General features: G+C 47.5%; 1 long non-coding RNA gene across 1 annotated transcript; it reads right to left on the reverse strand.

Annotated features, from left to right (window-relative positions):
- Positions 1-7,610: 7,610 nt before the first annotated feature.
- LOC142581849 (uncharacterized) lies at positions 7,611-21,916 on the reverse strand. The gene is made up of 3 exons (XR_012828308.1): positions 21,849-21,916; positions 21,571-21,769; positions 7,611-7,772 (listed from the first exon to the last, which is right to left on the reverse strand). It is a non-coding gene; the product is annotated as an uncharacterized LOC142581849 (long non-coding RNA).
- Positions 21,917-22,235: the final 319 nt, after the last annotated feature.

Raw genomic sequence — 22,235 nt, forward strand, 5'->3', positions numbered from 1 at the left:
TGTAGAGTCATCATTGTGTAAACTGACAACCCCCACGTCTTTCCTTTCAAGTAGTTAAACAACTGGGAGGTTGCTGTCAGGCGCCGTTTCATGTAGGCCACGTGTGGGCTCCAACAGAGGTCTCGGTCGATGATTACGCCAAGAAATCTGGGCTCTGACATAGGGAATGGTCCGCCCATTGAATAAGACGACATAAGGCGTCATTGGTTTGCGAGTAAATGCCACTAGGGCGCATTTTTCTGGTGATATGCTGAAACCTCGTTCACACAAGTAGCTCGCTGTCAAAGTAGCCGCTTTTTGAAGCCGTGCACATATCTGAGGACGTGTGACTGCCGAAGTCCAGACACAGATGTCTGCGTATATTGAAATTTTGGTGGTAGTTGGCAAGTATTCGGCAAGCCCAATAAGAGAGGTTGAACAGCGCCGGGCTGAGAACACCGCCTTGAGGAACGCCCCTGCTGGTATAGCGTTGCGCCGTTGGGCCATTCAGTTAACACAATGATCTTGCACATAAGTAACTTGCAATCCACAAAAATACTCGACCACCTAGGCCAACCGTCAGAAGAGCGTCGAGAATGGCCTCATGTAATACGTTATCGTATGCCCCTTTCACATCTAAGAATAAAGCTGCAGATAAACGTTTTCGGGACCTTTCGTGCTGGACATATGAAACGAGATCAACTACATTGTCGCGGGAAGACCGGTCACGTCGGAAACCAGCCATGGAATTCGTATAAATATTGTGTTCAAGGTACCATTCCAGGCGGTCAAGGATCATCCGTTCCATTTCCTACAGAACTAGCCAACGCTATTGGGCGGTAAGAGGTGAGCTCTAGCGGGGATTTGACCTGCTTCATGATTGGCACCAGGCGGCTCACTTTCCATTCGTCAGGAACATTTCCCTCCTGTCATGGGATGTAGAGCCTCAACAATGCTACCCGTGCGGATTCTCCGAGATAGCACAAGGCTCGGTATGATATACCATCTGGACCCGTACATGATGAGCGCCTGCAGAGAGCTAGTGCCGCCTCGAGCTCCTTCATTGTACAAGGAAGGTCCATGCGGCAATCACGGGAATGGGGGACGTCATCTCTGGCTGGAGGATCTGGACGTGTCGCTTGGTCTGCCATCCGCGCCCAAAAGTCCTCTCCGACATCGATGTCTTGCCGCCCTTGGAAAAGCGCGAGCGCCTTGAATGGAAAACGCTGTTCCGGAAGGCAACGCAGACCTTGCACCGTTTTCCAAATGTTAGACAGTGGCTTGCGGGGGTCGAGTGTCTGGCAAAACGTTGCCCAACGTTCCGACGCTAATGTATCCATTAAACGCTGAATCTTGAATCCTCCTGCCTGCCCTAAGGTCACGGATTGATTTTGTACGTCGATATCGACGTTCCGCCCGGCGACGAGGTGCTCGAAGTCGCTCTAATTCTATGTCGAAGTCGTTTCGCGTGTAAGAGATCGTCAGCACGCGAGTGGCGTTTCGCATCGTACATTTAATTGTTTGCTCTAACCCAGAGGGTAGGCCCTCGCGACAGGCATCTTCCATATCAGATTTGAAGTTCGCCCATTGAATCGTCCGAATGGTATTCTGTGGGCCAGATCTAGACGACAAGCCTTTGATGTTCAAATAGGTGGCAATGTGATCACTCCCATGTGTCAATATCTGGAAACCACTTCACATATCTGGCGAGAGAGTTAGAGACGAAAGCAAGGTCGGGGCAGCTGCCGTACTTCACGCCTCGAAGAAAGGCGAGGCTACCATCGTTCAAGAGAGTAAGGTCATAGTTGTAGGCGATGCTTGCTAATCTTCGTCCTCTTGCATTTGTCCTTATACTTCCCCATGCTGGATGGTGTGCATTGAAATCTTCTATGATTACCCATGGGGCGGGACAAACACTCAAGATATCCGCTAATCTTTTAGTATCGAAATTGCTGGAAGGCGATACATACACGCCTATGAGAGTAAACAAGAGTGTTCTTTTTAACTGTGATGCATATATATTGATTGTCGTCGTGGGGCGCAATTGGTTGCAAAACATAGGCGAGTTCACGACGAAAAAAAAAGTACGATTTTGCTGCATGCACTATTTGTTGATGGCATGATACATTCGTATCCTGACAGTGATTGGTTTCGACAAGTTGGGCTCACAAATGACGATGAGTAGAAACACATTGGTGTACACATACTGACGGAAATCTGAAATTCGTGATTTTAGCCCTCTGGTGTTCCACTGGATGACGGACGCTGCCTCGACTTTTCCGAAGGATGGGGTATGGGCAGCCATTTTTCTAGTAGAGGGTTTCGAGCACTGGGCTTAATGCGTCCAGCACTTTAATTGCGCTTCGAGCAGACGGTGTCCCCATGTCCACTCAAATCGTTCGGATGGCCTCCATGAGGGAACGCAGCACCGAGATGACTTGACGATCTGTCTTAGGTGACTCATCAATGGCCGGAGAAGGCTCCGGTAGGGCCGCGACCTGAGGTTCCTTAGCAAGGGAGCGGCTCGGTATCGTAGGCCATTCCTCTAAAGAATTAATGAGTCTTATCCGATTCCCTCGTGGAAGTGTTGGGCCCTTTCGCGGCGCGACTAAGTGGTACCGTAGTGGAGCGGGTACTATCGCTTCGCGCATGCGCCTTCTCTGAAGACGTACGATCGCGTCGACGTCGGACTACTTCGGCTGCCTCCCTGTGGGCCGTATTGTCTCTGGCCATTTGCTTCAGAACCGCGCGCTCCCTCTTGATGCGGGGACAGTCTTTCGACGAGGCTGCGTGAGGGCCCCTACAGTTGGCGCACTTCAGAAGCAGACGGTAGGAACCTGAAATTAGGCAGGGCTTGTTAAACACTCGAGAGCACAGCCATACTGCGATTCTAGTGTTCATGGTACTTGCCAGAAGTAGTGCCGGGCGAGGAAGTCCAGTCCACCAGCAACACTTCCCCGCCGAGGGAATGCAAAAGCGTTAAGACGGTCGGTGACGGCACGATTGGTGATCAAGGTCATCATCTGCGACGCAAGGAGGAAAGTAAACAACCGGAAAAGAACAGCTGGAACCGCAAAGAAATGGACCACTCACCGTAGCTGCTGCACGGCCGGGCTCCGCTCCAGACCGTGGGCGACGTAAGGTCGCCGCAATAGCTAAAAGCTGGCGAGGCAATTTCAGAACGGCGTTTGCTTCCGTGATTCCACATTTCGCTCGATAGCACTGACGCGCCCGGGCTACCTTGTCACGAAATAGTGGGGTCGGGTCGCAAGGCCATTCGGAAGGGTCCATGTCCCTGACGCACTCGTAGAGGACGGCTATCAGCTGTAGCCTTCGCAGTATCAGCTAAGCCTTATATCCGTTAAAACCTGAAGCTATACGCCGCCACCCCGCAATACGTGGCCCGTCCTCTACGATTCCGGCACGGAGAAGACCCATGTGGCCGCAAGCCATGCCCACGAAATCTCGGGCTTACAGCTAAGCAACCATAGTGAGCGCTAGCTAGTGCAACTGAAGAAACAGTTAACTTCCCTAAGGCGTGCGCCACCCTCGCCAGCTTGACCATCTAGAATATGCACAAAGACCACCTGATGAGCGTTTAGGACGCTCGATGCGAAGCTCGCAGAGACGACGCTCGCCGTGACGAGTGGTTGCTGCGCAGGTCTTTGGGTTAGTGGCCACACTCACACTTGGATGTCCAGTTGCCGGCCGATGTGCGAAAGGCCACAGCCGTAGAAGCAAGGTTGCTCAGAAGCATCTGATCTGGAATGCAGGCAAGAAAAGACTTTGAATTTTGAGCAGAAACCAGTGCTGCCAAATTGTCACGTGTAATGTCACATCTGTGGGCGAACATTTTCCACACGCCAGGACCAAATTCATTCAGGAAAGCATCTATACGCTGCGAGGAAGTCTTCTTGCTGATAATCTGCGGCCAAATTCCCTGCAGCTGACTTACCTAAAACCCATTCGACAAGGAAACGCTACACAAGCACGATGGAGTCCAAGATATGCGTGTCTGAGTGGCCGGCAGTAAAAAAAAAAGGGGGGGGGGAGTTTCGAAACCAGGTACAGCGCCTTGGTAAAATGCCTTTCAGACCTCGGACACCGAGTTCTAGTGGCAGCTATTCACGCGTTCAAGCAATACATAATATCAATCAAGAAAGCTACCTGTAAAAAAGAAGCTACACTACCCGCTGCTGCTCGGCATGTTTCATGCGTCATACTTGACTTAGACAATAAGAATTACACGATTTACACGAATTACACGAATTACAGCCTTGGAAGGATTGTTGCTCAAAAGCATCTGATCTGGAACGTAGGCAAGAAAATACTTGGAATCTTGAGCAGAAACCAGTGCTGCCAAATTGTCACGTGTGCTTTTGCCACATATGTGGGCGAAAATTTTCCATACGCCTAGACCATATTTATTCAGAAAAGCATTTATACGCTGTGAGGAAGTCGCTTGCTCAGAATCTGAGGCCAAATTCCCTGCAGCTGACTTTAACCCTTCGACAAGGAAACGCTAAACAAGCATGATGGAGTCTAAGATATGTGCGCCTAAGTGGCCGGCAGTTGAAAAAAAAAAAAGGAAGTTTCGAAACCAGGTACAGTGCCTTGATAAAATGCCTTTCAAACCTCAGACATCAAGTGCTAGTATCAGTTATTCAGGCGTTCAAGCAATATAAAATAGGAATGAAGAAAGCTATCTGTAAATAAGCTACACTTCCGGCTCCTCATCGGCATGTTTCATGTGTCATACTTGGCTTAGAAAATAAAAAATTACATGATGTTCAGTTTGTTATACATGGCCACTTTTTGTCTGAACACATGATGACCCAAAACGTATGAAACTGGTGGTCATAACCCCGTAGCGGAGCAATTCAGCGCCTTAACGAAAGATCTGACCCGCTTTGCTGAAACTGCTTCCAAAATGTCTTACTCGCACTGGAGACTCAAAAAGTGGCCGGGCTCGGTTACGTGAGCCTTTGGTAATGCATGTCATTGAAACTGGCAGTCAGCCGCAGAAAGCGCAACCGAAGCTGGCCATCCGTAAGATGACATTCAGGAATCTCACAAAATAGCGTCCGTGTAATAATTCAGGCATGTCGCATTCACTTCAGTTGTCTTCTAACATAAGCAACTACTATTGCCCATATTTGTACACTGCATTTTGTAGGCTTGTAGCGCAGCTCAGAAAGAGCAAAAAGGGAGGTGGAAGGGATAGTGAAAGGGAACGGAGAACAGAGTGAACGTTCCCTTTCATTACCACTTCCATCTTCCATTTTGCTCTGAGCTACGCTACAAGCGTAAAAACGTCATGACACCAACTCGCCTAAACTGCCACGCTTTTGTATACTGCAGCACATTAAAGCGAAAAGTCACACCTCACGTCAAAAAAAATTTAACACGTTTTTCACTGCCAGAATAATATTTCCCCGAGATCTCGGCCATATTGTCCACAATATGTAAAATTTCCCACCTTTGGCAAAACTGCCTCGGACGTTCTCCTAGCTCACTGCCATCCAAAACTGTCATCTGCAAAACGAGAACAGCAGCGGGCTTATTGTTGACCACTCGAGGACAGAGCCGAAGTACGAGACGTCAGTACGCGATACTCACTAGTAGTGGCGGGCGAGGAGCAAGGTTCCGACTGCCAGCAGGACGCCATGGGTGAGGGAAGGTAATTTAACAAAACACCGTCGGCCAGATTACGAGTGGCGCTCTAGGTCACCTCCCGAAGGGGACGTTGGGAGGATGGAAAACGGGGAGCAGCCTTCTGGATAACTTATGGGCTTCTATCGAACGCAGACGTCGGGATCCTGAAAAGACAAGATTCCGTACTGAGCATTTCCACTAACATCCCAGAGCGTTTTGCACAGAAACGATTTCTCGGTTTCTTGAAAAAGCACGAAAGTGGTCTCGCGACCCCAGTGGAGTTTTGAGCGGGACAAGTTAACTGAGCTACCAATGTTGCAAACAAAGGAAGCAATAATAAAATATTCAACGGTAGCTATAATGCAGTATAAATATTTCTAAATTTAAGATGCGTCTTTGATGAAGTCAAATACTAAGCACTCTTCAGGGAGTTTTCTTGGAGAATGAGTGGGTGGGGGCTTCACTTAATTAGAAGCCATCTCCGAAATTGTAGCAATGTGTTTCACAGGTGCATCTATCTCCAAGCTAATGTCAGCGAATAAAGGCGTTTTAGGGCAGCTTTCATTTTTGCTTTATAGGTAAATAATGCTACCATTCCACCAATAGAAAGAAAGGTTTTGTACGCGGATGACATGGATTGTTTGATAAATGATAAAATCAAACCGGCGGTTAAGGGAGTTGTCAAAGTTGCCAGATGTGACCGAGCTTCAACTGAAGCACATGAAGCAAAGCAACGTGAGCATTTTTTAAAGGTTTCGAAGCACGGGAGTAAACCCTTTATGCTTAGCGGCATTGATCATATAGAGCGGACAAGCAGTACACTATTATTGAATGTTTTTCATGACTACGTTGGAATGACCACGTTGGCAATTTAAACATGAAGCGATCTGGTAGAATAGGTGCTTTAGGAAGGACGAGACCAAATGCCACTTAGATGTAGGTCAAGCCCATCTTCGATACGATCACAGATACAGTATGTATTGTCATGTGGGGCACAGCTTCTAGCACTAAAATTAAAAGGTGAACGACGAAATAAAGCATTTCCTTTCGCTTCAAGGCTGCCGAAGAACCGACTACTAGGGATTCCAGAATTCGTTACAAATCCAACCACACACATGCATACTGGCGACATTAAAACTGAGGTTAAGAGATCTACAAAAAACTTGAACCAAGGACAAATCACGACAGACAGCCTTGACCTCTTGAACTCCACTGTCGGGAATGGTTGCAATACTGAAAGTGAAATTCAGCAAGCAAAGTCCTAGAGACATTTCAGCAAGCTACCAATAATTTTTTCCCCTACGCCTAGGTAGTACAAAGTTTCTTTTTCTTTTTAGATGTTAAGTTCTTTTACCTGGGCTATCCAATCAAATTTACGCAACAAACGGTTAGTGGTGTTTTCTTCGGCAAAAAACATGTTTTGTATTGCGTTACCATTGTTAGAGACTTGTTCTTTCATGTTTACTCGCTAACGATGTATACTTTCTTCGTACTACTTTCTGCTAATTCCCTGTATCCTCCCCTCACGCAATACTCCTTCGGGAGCTTATGAGGTAACTGAATCAATAAATAATTGCTGACAGAACGTTAAGCTTTGTTTAGTCACGTGATGTGTTGAATTATAACTACCACATAAATGCATTTCATGCTTGCTTATGAAGGGGTAGGCCAGATAAGTGAATTTTCATGAAGTGCATAAAAATTTACATTTCATTTTTATTTTAGTTACAATTATGTTACCGCTGTTGCTCGAGTGGAAAATATTGAGGACAGGGGCCTAGTCAGGTACCGACAAGCACTTGTATTTCCTGGTTTTCCTCGTATTCTATTTCCTTTGTCGTATACTTGTCGAAGCGATGAAACGAATTTATGTAACGAAAGGGAAGGTGAATCTGAAACTGAAGCAATAACGCTCATTTCGACCACTCGAGGACACAGCCATAGTACGAGTGGTCTGTGCGTGGTACTTGCCCGTAGCTAAGAAGGGCGACGAGCGATCTCGTCTGCCGGCGAGAACGCACCGGCGAAGGGGGACGGTCGGTCACGGTACGAGCGGTGCTCTGGGCCATCTCCCGAGGGGGACGTTGGAAGGATGGCAAACGTGGAGCAGCGCGCTGGATATCCATCTTACACGTGGGCTGCAATCGAAAGCAGAGGTCAAGATTCTGCAACAATAAGGCATGGATGCAGTAAGGCTAAGTGCTGGGGGAGTTGGTACATAACGAACGAGGAATTAAACCAGTTAACCGGGTGCACACACAGGAAAGAAGAGCATAGGACGATGCTCGTTTTACTATCAAGCGACTTCAACCAGCATCGTCCTGTGCACTTATTTGCACTGTATGCATCTTGATCGCTGGTTTACTTGCTTGTTCAATAAGGCATGGGCATGGCAGTGCTACCAGCACTCACCTCGCAATTGACCAGTTTTACGTTCTGCAGCTAAGGTTCGCGCCGGATCTGCCGGCGCACGTGGAACAAACGGTGCGGTTCGATGAGACTGGTTGCGCAGGAGCACATCGCCACCTGCTGCTCCCTGCCACACCTTTTGTCGGATTAAATGGCACGACTGAACGGCTACACGTGTGGACCGCTCTGCACATGTCGATATAGCGCAGCCATACCTCAGAATTTGAAAACTTCGCACCGTCAACGCCGTGGTGACCGGGCGTGGCAGCGCTACCTGCACTCGGGTCTCAAATTAACCCCCTCGCCTACATTGTGCAGGTGGGTAAACGTTGTGGTACGTGTGTTAGCGCGAGCAATACCTTGTTTTAGCGCTGACTTCCCACGACCATTCTTTGTGATCGACACGGTTCTGTATTTCAGGTTGCTTCTTATGCGAGGGTACAATGAAACCAACCCAGAACTAGACCTTAAGCACATCGCTAAGGAACTCGAAACTGCCTTCGATATTAAGGACATTAAGGAAAAGACACTGGTTGAATAAGAAATTCGTTAACGATTTTGCAAAAAAAAAATTCAATGCTTGCGAAATCTAGGTTATTTGTGTGAATGGAATGATTGAAACAAAATATTAGACCATCTAGAAAATGTCAGTAGGTTGTCAAATTACATCGTTTATGGCACATGGCGTCTATGGGAAGCAAGTACGCATGTAAAATATACCGTTGCTACGGGGTTTGACAGTTGGAAACCAGGTTGCGTGGAATTGTGCGCAGAGCAGCCGAGCCATTCGCGACAAACGCAAGCGCGTGTTGCAGTGCCGGACCTTCGATCATCTTAGCAGTAAAGAGGCAAGAGTGACACACGAGCTCTCTTCGGCTTACAGAATCGGGACATGCTCTGTCCGTAAGCGGTCACTATTGAACGCATCCACGGTTCATGCAAGGTAAGACGAAAGGCAAAGCAAACCGTGTAATATGCAAGCTCCCGAATTCTCGAAGGATATTTCAATGAGGTTACAAATGGAAAAATACGGGATATGGTTTATCGAGGAAGACGGCAAGAAAAGCACGAAAAAAAAGAAACAAGCTTGGGACGGGACTAAAGAATCCGTACGAGACACGAGAAAGCGTCGCTCGCGTTCGACAAGCTATGCAACAGCAATCTGCCATACTTGTGTGATGCGACCGTAAAAACAAAGCGCCGTTGGAGACAAATGCGGAGTCATCGAACATCTTGGAATTTCTGTGAAACGAAGCTTTCTTGAAGCTGTTCATACGGGCGTGTTTGACGGAAGGAAAAGAGGCGCGTGCACGTTCTTTCGCGTAATTAACCGCGCTACACAATGAGACATCTTAAGCAGGCTTGTATTTGTTCGTGTCTTATTTTAATTGCACCGGCTGCTTCCTCAGCAATTACCCGTTCTGTGCATGTGCCGTTGCACTACCCACTTCTTGGCAGATCCCTCGCTGAGGTTATGTGCCACAGTATGAAAATCTATTGTAAAATATCATCGAAGCACTTGAAGACTGAGCAAGAGAGCGGCTCCTGGTCGCGAGCACGTGCTACTTTAATAAACCGCTCATATTCGAAACAGTCACAGGTCTCGTTTTCAACAATGGCGACGTGAACCAGCATAATACCTCCCCGCCCATAAGGAAAGTCAACCTGCAGAGAAGCAGAAAAGGAAAGGGTGGTGGAGCAGCCGATTGGGCAACGAGACTGAAGAGAATACCATATAGCATCGGAAGAGCGCACTGAGAAGCAAGACGCCATTGTTACTGGACTAGAAATGAGCGAAGTATATAGTAACGAAGAAAAGGAAAGCGCTTAGCCCCCAGAACACGAAGCTTAACGCAATTAACAGACAAAAGTTGCACACAACGCAAGAGAATAAGGGAAAGCCTCAACAGCGCCAACGAACAAATGGAGAGATTTGTAGCAGAAAATACTGCCACAGCAGTATTTGAATGATAGAGTACAACATGAAAATAACGATGATCTTGCCTACAATAGAGTTCAGAATTCGAGAGTCCATACAGTTGGATTTCAGCAATAGAACGCAGGTGGCATCACTAAGTTCAGAGCAAGACGCAAGGGAAATACATAAGCTACCTAATCTGGAAATGAGAAAGTTAGGCGGGAGAGCCCTGGAGTGGAATCGCTTCCGGGCTCAATACGAGTGAGCAGTTCACCTCAGACCTAACATGAGCAAGGGACGAAAGTTTATTAGCACCTCTAACCGGAAAGGCAGCGTATGCTATAGAAAAGCTGCATTGCTTTATCTGCATGTGAAAGTTGTGATGAAGCGATAAAAATACTGCGAACAACGTTCGGAAATAATGAACGATCAGTGGAGCTGCGCATGGGTGTGCTCTTGAGTCTAGAGAAAATGAGGTTGGTGCAAGAAACTGATTAACTACGTAAGATAGTGCACGGAGAGCAGTTTAACAGATTGTCGATATGCACCTTCAGCGATTCGAGTGCCAGTTTCGCGTCGATGTTGACAGCGTTGAAGACAGCAATTCCACCTGAGTTATCAGTGCAGTTCAAGTCAAAAGAAGCAATGAAAAACAGCTCAGCCAAGAAAGCTAGCGCGCAAAGTAACAGGAAAACAATGCAAGGAAAAGATAGACAGGCTTAAGTCATTCCAGCGATAGCAAATATCTTCTCAGGAAGGCAGTGTTAACAGGAGAGGATAGTTGTGAAGCCAAAGAATAATAGCATACAGTTTCGGAATTACAGCATTTATAGCTCAGAAACAGAAGCTGCCTGTTCTGCAAGCAGAACAACCACGTAGCTGGGGACTGCCGTCGGAACATTCCAATAAGGAAAAAGAAAAAAAAAACATTCACTGAGAATAGAGTGTTTCAGATGCAACCGACCGAAACACTGTCCATGTTTCTAGAGGAAAATGGAAATGCAAAGAGTGCAAAGGACAACATGCTAGATAAGTAGGCATAACGGTGCGGCAACAAAAGGTAGAGCAGGTCAGAACACAGCAAGCCGAAGCAACGACGGCTACCCTACACGTAACTGAAAATTAACAATTTTGCGCTTTTGGAGACAGCTGTAGCTTGGATAGGGGGAGAATAAGGTGGCAGACAATGCCGATTAATACTAGACAGTGAACGCCAGCGGATATATATTGCAGCTGGATTAGTAAAAGAAATAGGAGCGAAGATATTACAGGAAAGGCTGACGACTGGTTCGCTCGAAGGAGACGAAAAATTCGAATTAACGTTGTCCAATTAACTGCACAAACGCGACGGAACAAATCAGCCGTGGTAATAGAAGACCTACAAGCCGACGTCGTATCTGTAGTCTACCTGCTACAAATTAGAATTGCAACGAGAAAAATGGAAAGCTACAAGTAACGGATGACAGAGCCGAGACGACTGCAACGGAAGCCATGGAATTGCTGAAGGGCTCAATTATTGGGAGTTCTTCGCTGGTAGAACGTGTGGGGTTTCTGGCTCTCGCGGAGTTTTTCTGGCTCTCGCGGTGGTTGTGTGAAGCCATTGCGTTGTGTTGCCGGGGGCTCCGTGGCCCTAATTGCGGAAAGCAGATTGATGGCAGTCGAGACAATACGGGGTTGGGTACTGCAAGGCCCCAAAACCATTTCACCAGGCACGAAATCGATCAGTCATGGTTCTGAAGGTTGAAGATGCTGAAACAATTCAGCAAGAGATATACAAAGGTTTTGGAGCATTGAATCAATGGCGATCCCCAATGAAAGGGTCAATACTAAGGAAGCCAAAATGCAATCACAGTAAAATAGAAGTAAACGGTCGCCATCAAGTCCACTTGCAGTGGAATGAAAGCGTTAACTTTTAAATCAACAAGGAAAATACAATGAAAAGACTCCGACTGCCGAAAAGGTTGAAGAAAAAGCGAAGATATTGTCCCGTGATACTGATGGTCATGAGGCGGCATGACTCATGAGGTGTCCTGAAGCTGTCCTAATTTGAGTTCTGTCCCATGCTTTCTTCAACTTAGCGGCGGATAATCCACAGATGGAGTAGTCGGCTGCCGTGTCTACAAGCGCGGTGACTTCGTGGCCGTTCAGAAGCACGTTGTGGCCAGTGGTTCTTTGCTTCCGTTGCACTTCAATCTTCGCGTCGGTTCACACCTGCGTAGCGTTGACCTGTGACTAGTACGTGGCGTCGTCAGGTTGTCTTTTGTTGGCGTATTCTTGGCTTCCAGGCTTCGTCGAGATGGCGGCGTGTCGTTGCTGTGCCATCGAAATAGATCACGAAGCGTCATCGTCGGCGGCGGATTTTCGTTACTAGACGTGGAGCAACGCCACCTCCATCGGTAGCTGCGTTTAGTTTTCCGAATAGGGACTTACGGAACGGCCCAGGGCTAGGCCAGTGTACGGTCGGCGCTGCGGCGACAGGTAACTGACTGACGACGGCGAACGCGCAGGACGTTGGGGCCTCCACTGCGTTCCGGCTATGTAGTCTGTGATATGACGTGGCAGCTCGCCAAGTTGGTGGACGTCGCGCGTAGACTGAACCGACTCGCGTATGGGCATCGGCGGCAGACGTGGTCCGCTTCTCTGCAGTGGTAGCAGAGCGGACGGTGGTGCGTAAAACGTCAGTCTTTTTTTGGCATGCTGGGTGGGACGCCAAATTGGCGAGCTGGAAGAGGCTGCGATGGACGACGGAAAGGCGGCGTTATCGGAACCTGGCGCACGGAGGGGGAACGGGATGGCGGACTACGGTGGTTTGCGTCATTGCTCCCGGCTGAGGCAACTGAGGGACCCCGTGTGACTGCTGGATTTCCTCGCATACGACGTCAGCAATCGAAGCCACTTGATGCTGTGATGAAGGGATACCCTTCTGAAGCTCATCCCGCATAACCGCTGCATTGGTTGACATCGTGCGACGGTGTAACTGTCGGCCCCGCATGTCCAGTGTTTTGTTGATGGTGGTGGCCTGACGAAGAAACTCCCCGACGGTCTTCGAATAATACCGGCTAAAAAGCAGGAATCTCGGATATTTCCGGGTGGGCGAGGCAGAATGGACGGCTGATTTCTTCCCTAAACATGGCTACGTTCGGTAGCTGCACTCAGAGAGAGAGAGAGAGAGAGAGAGAGAAGAATTCAGGAAAGGCAGGGATGTTAACCAGTCAATAGTCTGGTTGGCTACCCTACACTGGGGGATGGGAGAAGGGGAAGAGAAAGAAGGGAGAGAGAGAAGGCGTAGATACGCGTACGGACAGCACTTCAGTTAGAGTCGCTCGAGCAAACCAGAAGTTCTGAGAAAACACAAAAGTGCCTTCACTGCCTTCTGAGCCGATGATCGGTCGGGACGGTGCTCTAATATGGTCTGTTCACTCAGAGGACGATCGTCTAGTTTCCTCAATGTGTTGGACAAAGACTGTGCTTGAAATTGTGGACAATGGCACAATAAGTGGTCAATGTTCTCCTCGCATCCGCAAACATCACATGCAGGAGCATTAGCCATTCCAATTAGTGCTGAGTAGGCATTCGTGAAGGCAACTCCAAGCCATAACCGACACAGAAGAGACGCTTCACGTCGGTGTAGACCCGCTGGAGGTTTGAGTTGAAGTGACGGGTTTAGTCTGTGCAGTCTTGTGCGCCTTGTATGTGCGGTGTTCCACTCTGCCAAGGAGATCGTGCGTGCTAGAATGCCAAGTTACCTCGCGGCGTCAAGGGCCCAATAAAACTTGGGCCCTTGACGGACGACGCTCGTGAAGGTCCTCAGGAAGTTGCTGCGGAACTGGTCCCACGTTGTAAGGGCGGACTCTGGCCCGGTTCTCAAACCATGTCCTCGCGGCATCTTCCAGGGAAAAGTGGACGTGGTGTAGCTTATCCTCAGAGGTCCAGTTGTTGAAGGCCGAGATTCTTCCAAAAGTCTAAGAAAGCCAGGTTTCCGAATCGTCCGACGAAGCTTCATGGAAGGTAGGTGGCTCCCTGGGTTGAAACATGGACCCTGGGGCTTCCATTGTGGTTGTTGACTTGGCCACAATCTTCCTGGTCGTCTCAGGCAGAAGTCCGTGCTCCGAGGGCAGTACTTGCAGCCTGCCTCTACCTCGCTGGTCCTTGGCGACGTTGGTGGTCTTCGGAGTTCAGGCTTGGATTACGGCTTGTTGGAAGCGTCCGGTGCATTGACGTGAAGCGCGTCTACCAGATGTCACGTGGCAATGAGGATCAAGAACACAGTAGAAAACCAGAATGGCGAAATTTTATTGGGAGGACGTGTGCCCAGAGACGCAGGCTACACTCAAGGCACAACGACAGTGGCGAACACAATTGGCGACCGGCGAAAATCTGATCAGCGGGTCAAGCGCGTCGGCTTTCGTACACGAGTCATCGAAGGTTCCGAAGTAATCGCTGGTGCTGGCATGCCGTCCAGAAAGCAAAACACAGTTCGCGTCCCGCATGCATGCAATATGCAGATACATGCGCTGAGCGACAACATTTGACGGACTCCTTTCGAGAAGATCGATCCACGACAAAGGTTCGTGTAGTATTCGATGCCTCTTCAACCACGCAGAAAGGCATGTCATTAAACGACTATCTGGAGGCAGGACATCAACTCTAAGGAAAAAGTGGCCCTATATGGAGACGTTTAAAAGGCATTTCTGCAAATTTCGATGCACTAAGAGGACATGCCACGAGATTTCTGTGATGGGTGCATGACGACGCGAGAAAAAGCTGCGGAATGAAGTACAAACCTGCCTCATGACGAGTAACTTCCGGTAAAACTCCGAGCCCGTTTCTTCTGGCAGCTACAATCAAGAACCATTTGAAACAAGTGGCCGAGTGATTCGGAGATGCAAGAAACAGTACAGAAAGATTTACGTGGATGATGTAATCCTAGGGGCAGCAATGTTTTAAGGTGCTGTCAAGTTATACAAAAAAGCAAAACAACTGATCAAAGAGGTGGCGATAAACTTCGGAAAATGGACATCCAATGAAGAGAGCCTAAACAAGATAGACGAAAACGAAGGGGACGACGATCACATAGGGATTCGATAGAAAGGATACACAATGTTTCTTGCCATTTTATGGAAATACTCAAAAGACGTGCTATCCTTTCCTGTACCAGCAACAACGTACTTAATCAAAAGGACAGTGCTGCACAAGCAGCAGGAAAGATTTGATGCGCTTGGCTTGTCACCTTTTACGATACGCGCAGAGATAGCCTTTCAAAAATTAGAGAAGGGACGATGCGCGAGATGAGCCACTCAAAGCAGAATGCGACAAGTGGAGGGACCCGATGTCTAAGATGAAGGTGCTGCTGGTTTTGGCTCTCCAATACCACGCAAGCAAGGATCAAATAGAACAAGCATACAAGCTGTGCGTCGACGGAAGTCCAACAGTATACGAAGCGGCACTATACTTGGCAGTCATATAAACCGATGGAACAAAGTCAAGCCTACCGACAGCGAAAAGCGACGCAGCTCCAATCAAAGAGCCAAGTTTAACAAGACTTGAGCTAATGGCAGCGGTGATGGCATCAAGGCTAGGCGTCTAAATCAAAAGTCATTTCACCACAAGAATTGAAGCAGCCTGCTTGGCCGACTTAATGATTGTACTTCATTATATCACAGGGACAAGCAAAGGGGATACATTAGTTAATAGTCGCAGAAGTAAGAGGAAACAAACGAACGAGTCGTGCATTCAAGGTGAAGACAATCTGGGGGATCTACACACACGTGGTATAAGCGCAAAGACGTTGACGGACTCGAAAAATAGGTTGGCATGGACCCGAATGAGTTACATCTGTGGAGCCGGAAAGAGCAAGCGTAATTCACACGAATGTAGAGGTGGACGATGAACACGAATCACATTGTCACACCCGCACAGGAACAAGAGAATCAACTAATCTTGTAAATCAAATTCGTCATACGGGCGGCATCTAACAGCATGCAGGTTGCAGGTTCATAGACAACGCAAGATCACAAAGGCCATTTACAGGCCGTTTCATTGCAGAGGCATTGGATACGACGAAAGTACTACTCAGGCAGCCAAGTGGCGATGCCGATTCAAGCGCTAAGTAATTTAAAATAAATGGAGAAGTATTGTCACAACAAAGGCCTCGCAAGTCAATTGTCTTGCACCACAGCCGAGAATCAAAGCCGGCACGTCATCGCATTTCCAAAGGACGGGTATTTCACTGAACCGCGAATACGTCACGTTGATCAAATATTGCTTGGCGGATTTCAAACAAAGCTAGCGCAAGTGCGGGTAAAGTTGCGAATATTGCAGGGTCGCCAAGCTATGAAAAGTGTTTTAAATAAATGCATTGTCTGCAAGAGGCGTAACACATCAGCCTGGTTACGCCCACTGCAGGGCAAAGGCCTCTCCCATACTTCAACTACCCCGGTCATGTACTAATTGTGACCATGTTGTCCCTGGAAACTTCTTAATCTCATCCGCCCACCTGACTTTCTGCCGCTCTCTGCTACGCTTCCCTTCCCTTGGAATCCAGTACGTAACCCTTAATGACCATCGGTTATCTTCCCTCCTCATTACGTGTCCTGCCCATGCCCATTTCTTTTTCTTGATTTCAACTAAGATGTCATTAACTCGCGTTTGCTCCCTCACCCAATGTGTTCTTTTATCCCTTAACGTTCAATTCAATTCAATTTTATTTCCCAGAAGCATCTGGACGGCTTCCTGGCTAAAAGCTGCTAGAGCAGCTTGACAAAAGGCGCAGGAAGCCGTTACAAGGCATAGCGGACAAAACGCATAAAAATAGTTCTAATCGCAAGCAATGAAATCAAACACGATTTCAGTTTAAGAAATCAGTTTTACAAGAGACGCCAAAGATCAGCAAATTAAGTATTGAAAGAAAGAAACAAAGTTGAGAACAGGTAACGAAAAGACACAAAGTTGAAATTCAGTCTCAAATAACAATTTCAAGTGCACTGTACGTAATCAGTAGGCATGAAAACACGAAATAAAAAAACAATACGACTTACAACACGATACATAAGCAATCGCAAACACTGTACATAAACAATACACGATAGGCCAGAAACACTATCAAACCTAAAGGTCACAATACGCTGCATCATTTATTTAGTTACAATTGCACAACATATGTTCGAAGCTGCCTTCTACTATATCCAGCTGTATTTTGGCGCTTATCAATGTTAGGGGAACATTGTGAGCCAGTGACAAATCTAATTCGTACGAAAATGTGGTATCGCCCACATATCAGTGCGGCGCGTTTTAGCAGTCGACGAGTAACGTAACGATGCCAGAGAATAGAGGTAACTAATGATTTTAGTCGATTAAAAATTAAACAAAATTAAACAATTAAACAACGTTACACCTATGTTTCTTTCCATAGCTCATTGCGTCGTCCTCAATTTAAGTAGAACCGTTTTCGTAAGCCTCCAGGTTTCTGCCCCGTACGTGAGTACTGGTAAGACAGCTGTTATATACTTTTCTCTTGAGGGATAATGGCAACCTGCTCTTCATGATCTGAGAATGTCTGCCAAACGCACCCCAGCCCATTCTTCTGGTTATTTCAGTCTCATGATCCGGATCCGTGGACACTACCTGCCCTAAGTAGATGTATTCCCTTACCACTTCAGGTGCCTCGCTACCTATCGTAAACTGCTGTTCTCTTCCGACACTTAAACATTACTGCAGATTGATTTTTAGACCCACCCTTCGGCTTTGCCTCTCCAGGTCAGTGAGCATGCATTGCAATTGGTCCCCTGAGTTACTAAGCAAGGCAATATCAGCGAATCACGAGTTACTAAGGTATTCATTAACTCTTATCCCTAATTCTTCCCGATCCAGGTCTCTGAATACCTCCTGTAAACACGCTGTGAATAGCATTGGAGAGATCGTATCTCCCTGCCCGACGCCTTTCTTTATCGGGATTTTGTTGCTTTCTTTATGGAGGACTACGGTGGCTGTGGAGCCGCTATGGATATCTTTCAGTATATTTACATATGGCTCATCTACACTCTGATTCCGTAATGCCTCCATGACTGCTGAGGTTTCGACTGAATCAAACGGTTTTTCGTAATCAACGAAAGCTATGTATAAGGGTTGGTTATATTCCGCACATTTCTCTATCACCTTAATGATAGTGTGAATATGGTCTTGTATGTAGCCTTTACGAAATCCTGCCTGGTGCTTTGGTTGACGGAAGTCTAAGGTGTTCCTGATTCTATTTGCAATTACTTTAGTAAATACTTTGTAGGCAATGGACAGTAAGCTGATCGGTCTAATTTTTCAAGTCTTTGGCGCCCCCTTTCTTATGGATTAGGATTATGTTAGCGTTTTTCCAAGATTCCAGTACGCTCCAAGTCATGAGGCATTGCGTATACAGGGTGCCCAGTTTCTCTAGAACAATCTGCCCACCATCCTTCAAATCTGTTACCTGATCCTCCCCAGCTGCCTTCCCCCTTTGCATAGCTCCCAAGGCTTTCTTTACTTCTTCCGGCGTTACCTGTGGGATTTCGAATTCCTCTAGACTATTCTCTTCCATTATCGTCGTGGGTGCCACTGGTACTGTATAAATCTATAGAACTCCTTAGCCACTTGAACGATCTCACCCATATTAGTAATGATATTGCCGGCTTTGTCTCTTAACGCATACATCTGATTCTTGCCTATTCCTAGTTTCTTCACTGCTTTTAGGCTTCCTCCGTTCCTGAGAGCATGTTCAATTCTATCCATATTATACTTCCTCGTGTCAGCTGTCTTACGCTTGTTGATCAACTTGGAAAGTTCTGCCAGTTCTCTTCTAGCTGTAGGGTTAGAGGCTTTCATACATTGGCGTTTCTTGATCAGATATTTCGTCTCCTGCGATAGCTTACTGGTATCTTGTCTAACGGAGTTACCACCTACTGCTGTTGCACACTCCTTAACGATGCCCACAAGATTGCCGTTCATTGCTTCAACACTAAGGTCCTCTTCCTGAGTTAAAGCCGAATACCTGTTCTGTAGCTTGATCCGGAATTCCTCTATTTTCCCTCTTACCGCTAACTCATTGACCGGCTTCTTATGTACCAGTTTCTTCCGTTCCCTTCTGAGGTGTAGGCTAATTAGAGTTCTTACCATCCTATGATCATTGCAGCGCACCTTGCCGAGCACGTCCACATCTTGTATGATGCCAGGGTTAGCGCAGAGTATGAAGTCTATTTTATTTCTAGTCTCGCTATTCGGGCTCCTCCACGTCCACTTTCGGCTATCCCGCTTGCTGAAGAAGGTATTCATTATCCGCATCTTATTCTGTTCTGCAAAGCCTACTAATAGCTCTCCCCAGCTATTACTAGTGCATATGCCATATTCCCCCACTGCCTTGTCTCCAGCCTGCTTCTTGCCTACCTTGGCATTGAAGTCTCCCATCAGTACAGTGTATTTTGTTTTGACTACCCATCGCCGATTCCACGTCTTCATAGAAGTTTTCGACTTCCTGGTCATCATGACTGGATGCAAGAGCGTAGACCTGTACGACCTTCAATTTGTACCTCTTATTAAGGTTCACAACAAGACCTGCCACCCTCTCGTTCATGCTATAGAATTCCTGTACGTTACCAGCTATAGTCTTAATCAGGAATCCGACTTGTAGTTATCGCCTCTCCGCTAAGCCCAGGTAACACAGGACGTGCCCGCTTTTTAGCACTGTATATTCTTCATTTGTCCTAACTTCAATGAGCCCTATTATATCCCATTTACTGCCCTCTAATTCCTCCAATAGCACTGCTAGACTCGCCTCACTAGATAACGTTCTAGCGTTAAACGTTGCTAGGTTCAGATTCCAATGGCGGCCTGTCCGGATTGGACAGGCCGCCAATCCGACAAGACAGGCCAATTAAATTCTGCCTCCCCTCCCGGCAGACAGAGTCAACGAATCCGGGTAATTGCAAGTCACAGGAGCTGACCTCACCGGAAGACTTTATGCGAAAAACAAATACGACATTGTGGAACAACAAGTTTTCACCTGCGCGGTAACGAGAGGAGTACACTTGGAGAAGACCAATGACATGTCGATATCCAGTTTTCTTTTTCAAGCTTTCCGGCAATTCACCGCACGACGGTGTATACCTGCCGTAATCTGTTCGTACAACGCCAATACCCTTACGGAGGCCGAGAAGGAAATGCTTGAAGCAGTTGGGCACGAATGCGCGAAGGATTACTGCAGTACCCACCAATGGAAAACAATAGCCGAGTGCGCCCCATGGAGGTGTGGGAGGATTTTTTTGAGTGCCTGACACGAAGCCTGAAGACATTGATGCGAAAAATATTCTCAGTGGAGCAGCCACGCACAATTGTAGCAGAAGTTGGAGTGCTCAACAATTGACCGTTACCATACGTGCATGGCGAACCTAATGAGCCCATGTCACTGATACCTGCCAACATAGGCGGACGCCAACAGCTTCAAAGTGGACAAACAAGGCTATACAACGGAGACGTTGAAGGAACACAGCGAAGCAGATGCGAATTCGCAAAAGCTTGGTGGATGAGATGGCATCGCGAATATCTCAATAGGTGCTACTCTGCTGGTGTTGAGACCGTGTCGAAGAACATATTGGAAAATGTGCTAAATTGAAAGAAGTTACCTGGTCACGACGAAATAACAAGGGCTTGTCTAATTCGGAAAGGCAAGAAATTTCTCGGAACATCTGCGAACAACATCTTTGAAGGGTGCCTCAAACATCCCGCCAAAGCCTATCTCATGCAAGTTGGGAGGCGGGAGCCTGTAAAATATCTTCATCAAAGTACTCGAAGACGAATACGAGAAAGGCTCCTTGCCGCGAGCTACTTCAATAAACCATTCATGTTCGAAGCAGTCACCGGTGTCGCTCGTTCTAACATGCGTCATCAACACGCCGCGGCCATCTGAGAGCCAATTACAGTGTGCGCAGTGTGGAATCTGTCGCTTCTCGGCCCAATACCTTGCTCTGAGAAAGTGCCACACGTATTATTGGTTTGGCACGTAAAGCCCCATAATTTATTTAGAGTTTACCACTTCTACCACTCGCCGTGTGAGGTAATGATAGTGTCGACCCTTCTCCCCAGCTATGAACAAGGGTGCACAAGCAAATCCGGCATCGCTTTATGTCCTGTGTACTACGTAGACAAAGAAGTCGTGTACGCAAGGCAACATCACACAACTCGGCGCTAGAGTGCATACGACGTGAAAAATCGTCGCCAATTGCCGTCAATTAACGCAAACAGTAAATAAACCTTCGCTTACATCGATACGAACAGCGCGTGGGAGCCGCGTGAATTATTTTTATGCGCTATGGTGTTCAGTATCGCGACATATGAGCAACTGGCAAAGCGGCCACACGTTGCAGCTTCTAAGGGCGTTTGTGCCTGAAGTAATCCCACCTGCTGTGCTCCGAGTCAAGAGCGGCAGTATTGGGAAAAGCACTAAACAATATTAACAATGAATAATACTAATACTAATACTAATAATACTAATACTAATAATACTAATAATAATAATAATAATAACAACAATAACAATAATAATAACAATACGACAGCGATAGTACGAATCGTGTTTAAGCGATATTTACCAGTAGTAGCAAACGAAGTCGCCCGTAGCAGAAGGATGCCATGGACGTGGAAATGCAAAGGAGCCAACGCGGTCAGCCACGGTAAGAGGTGCTCAAGGCCATCTCCGGTGGGGGACGTTGGGAGGATGGCGAACGTGAGAAGCACACTGGATATCCTTCCGACTCGTGGTCCGCAATCTCGAAAGCGGACCTCGGGATCCTGAAACGTCAACAAGGCTTTCTTTAAGCACTCGAGAACACAGATGTAGTAGTACTAATCATCTGTATGTGGTATTTACCCGGTGCAGGGCCGCAAGGTCGCACCGACGAGGTAACACGGTAGACCGCGCGCGGTACGAGTGACGCTCTGGAAAATAGCGAGGACAGTAAGCCCACATGTAAAAATGAACAGCAACAAAGGCAATGAAACGGGCCGCTTACTGTAGCTGCTGCCCGGCCCAGCTCCGACGAAAATAGCAGGCGACGTCCGGCGTCGAGGTGCTGCGTAGAGCGGGTTAGTGCCTAATAGCTGGCGAGGTAATGTCCGAATGCCGTTTGCTTCCGTCATTCCACATTTCGCTCGATAGCACGCGCACTGACGCGCGCGGGCTATCTACGTCACGAAATAGTGGGGTCGGGTCGCAAGGCCATTCGGATGGGTCCATGTCCCTGACGCAGTCGTAAGA

Source organism: Dermacentor variabilis, chromosome 5, assembly GCF_050947875.1.
Source record: "Dermacentor variabilis isolate Ectoservices chromosome 5, ASM5094787v1, whole genome shotgun sequence".
In the NCBI taxonomy this organism is placed as follows: Eukaryota; Metazoa; Arthropoda; class Arachnida; order Ixodida; family Ixodidae; genus Dermacentor; species Dermacentor variabilis.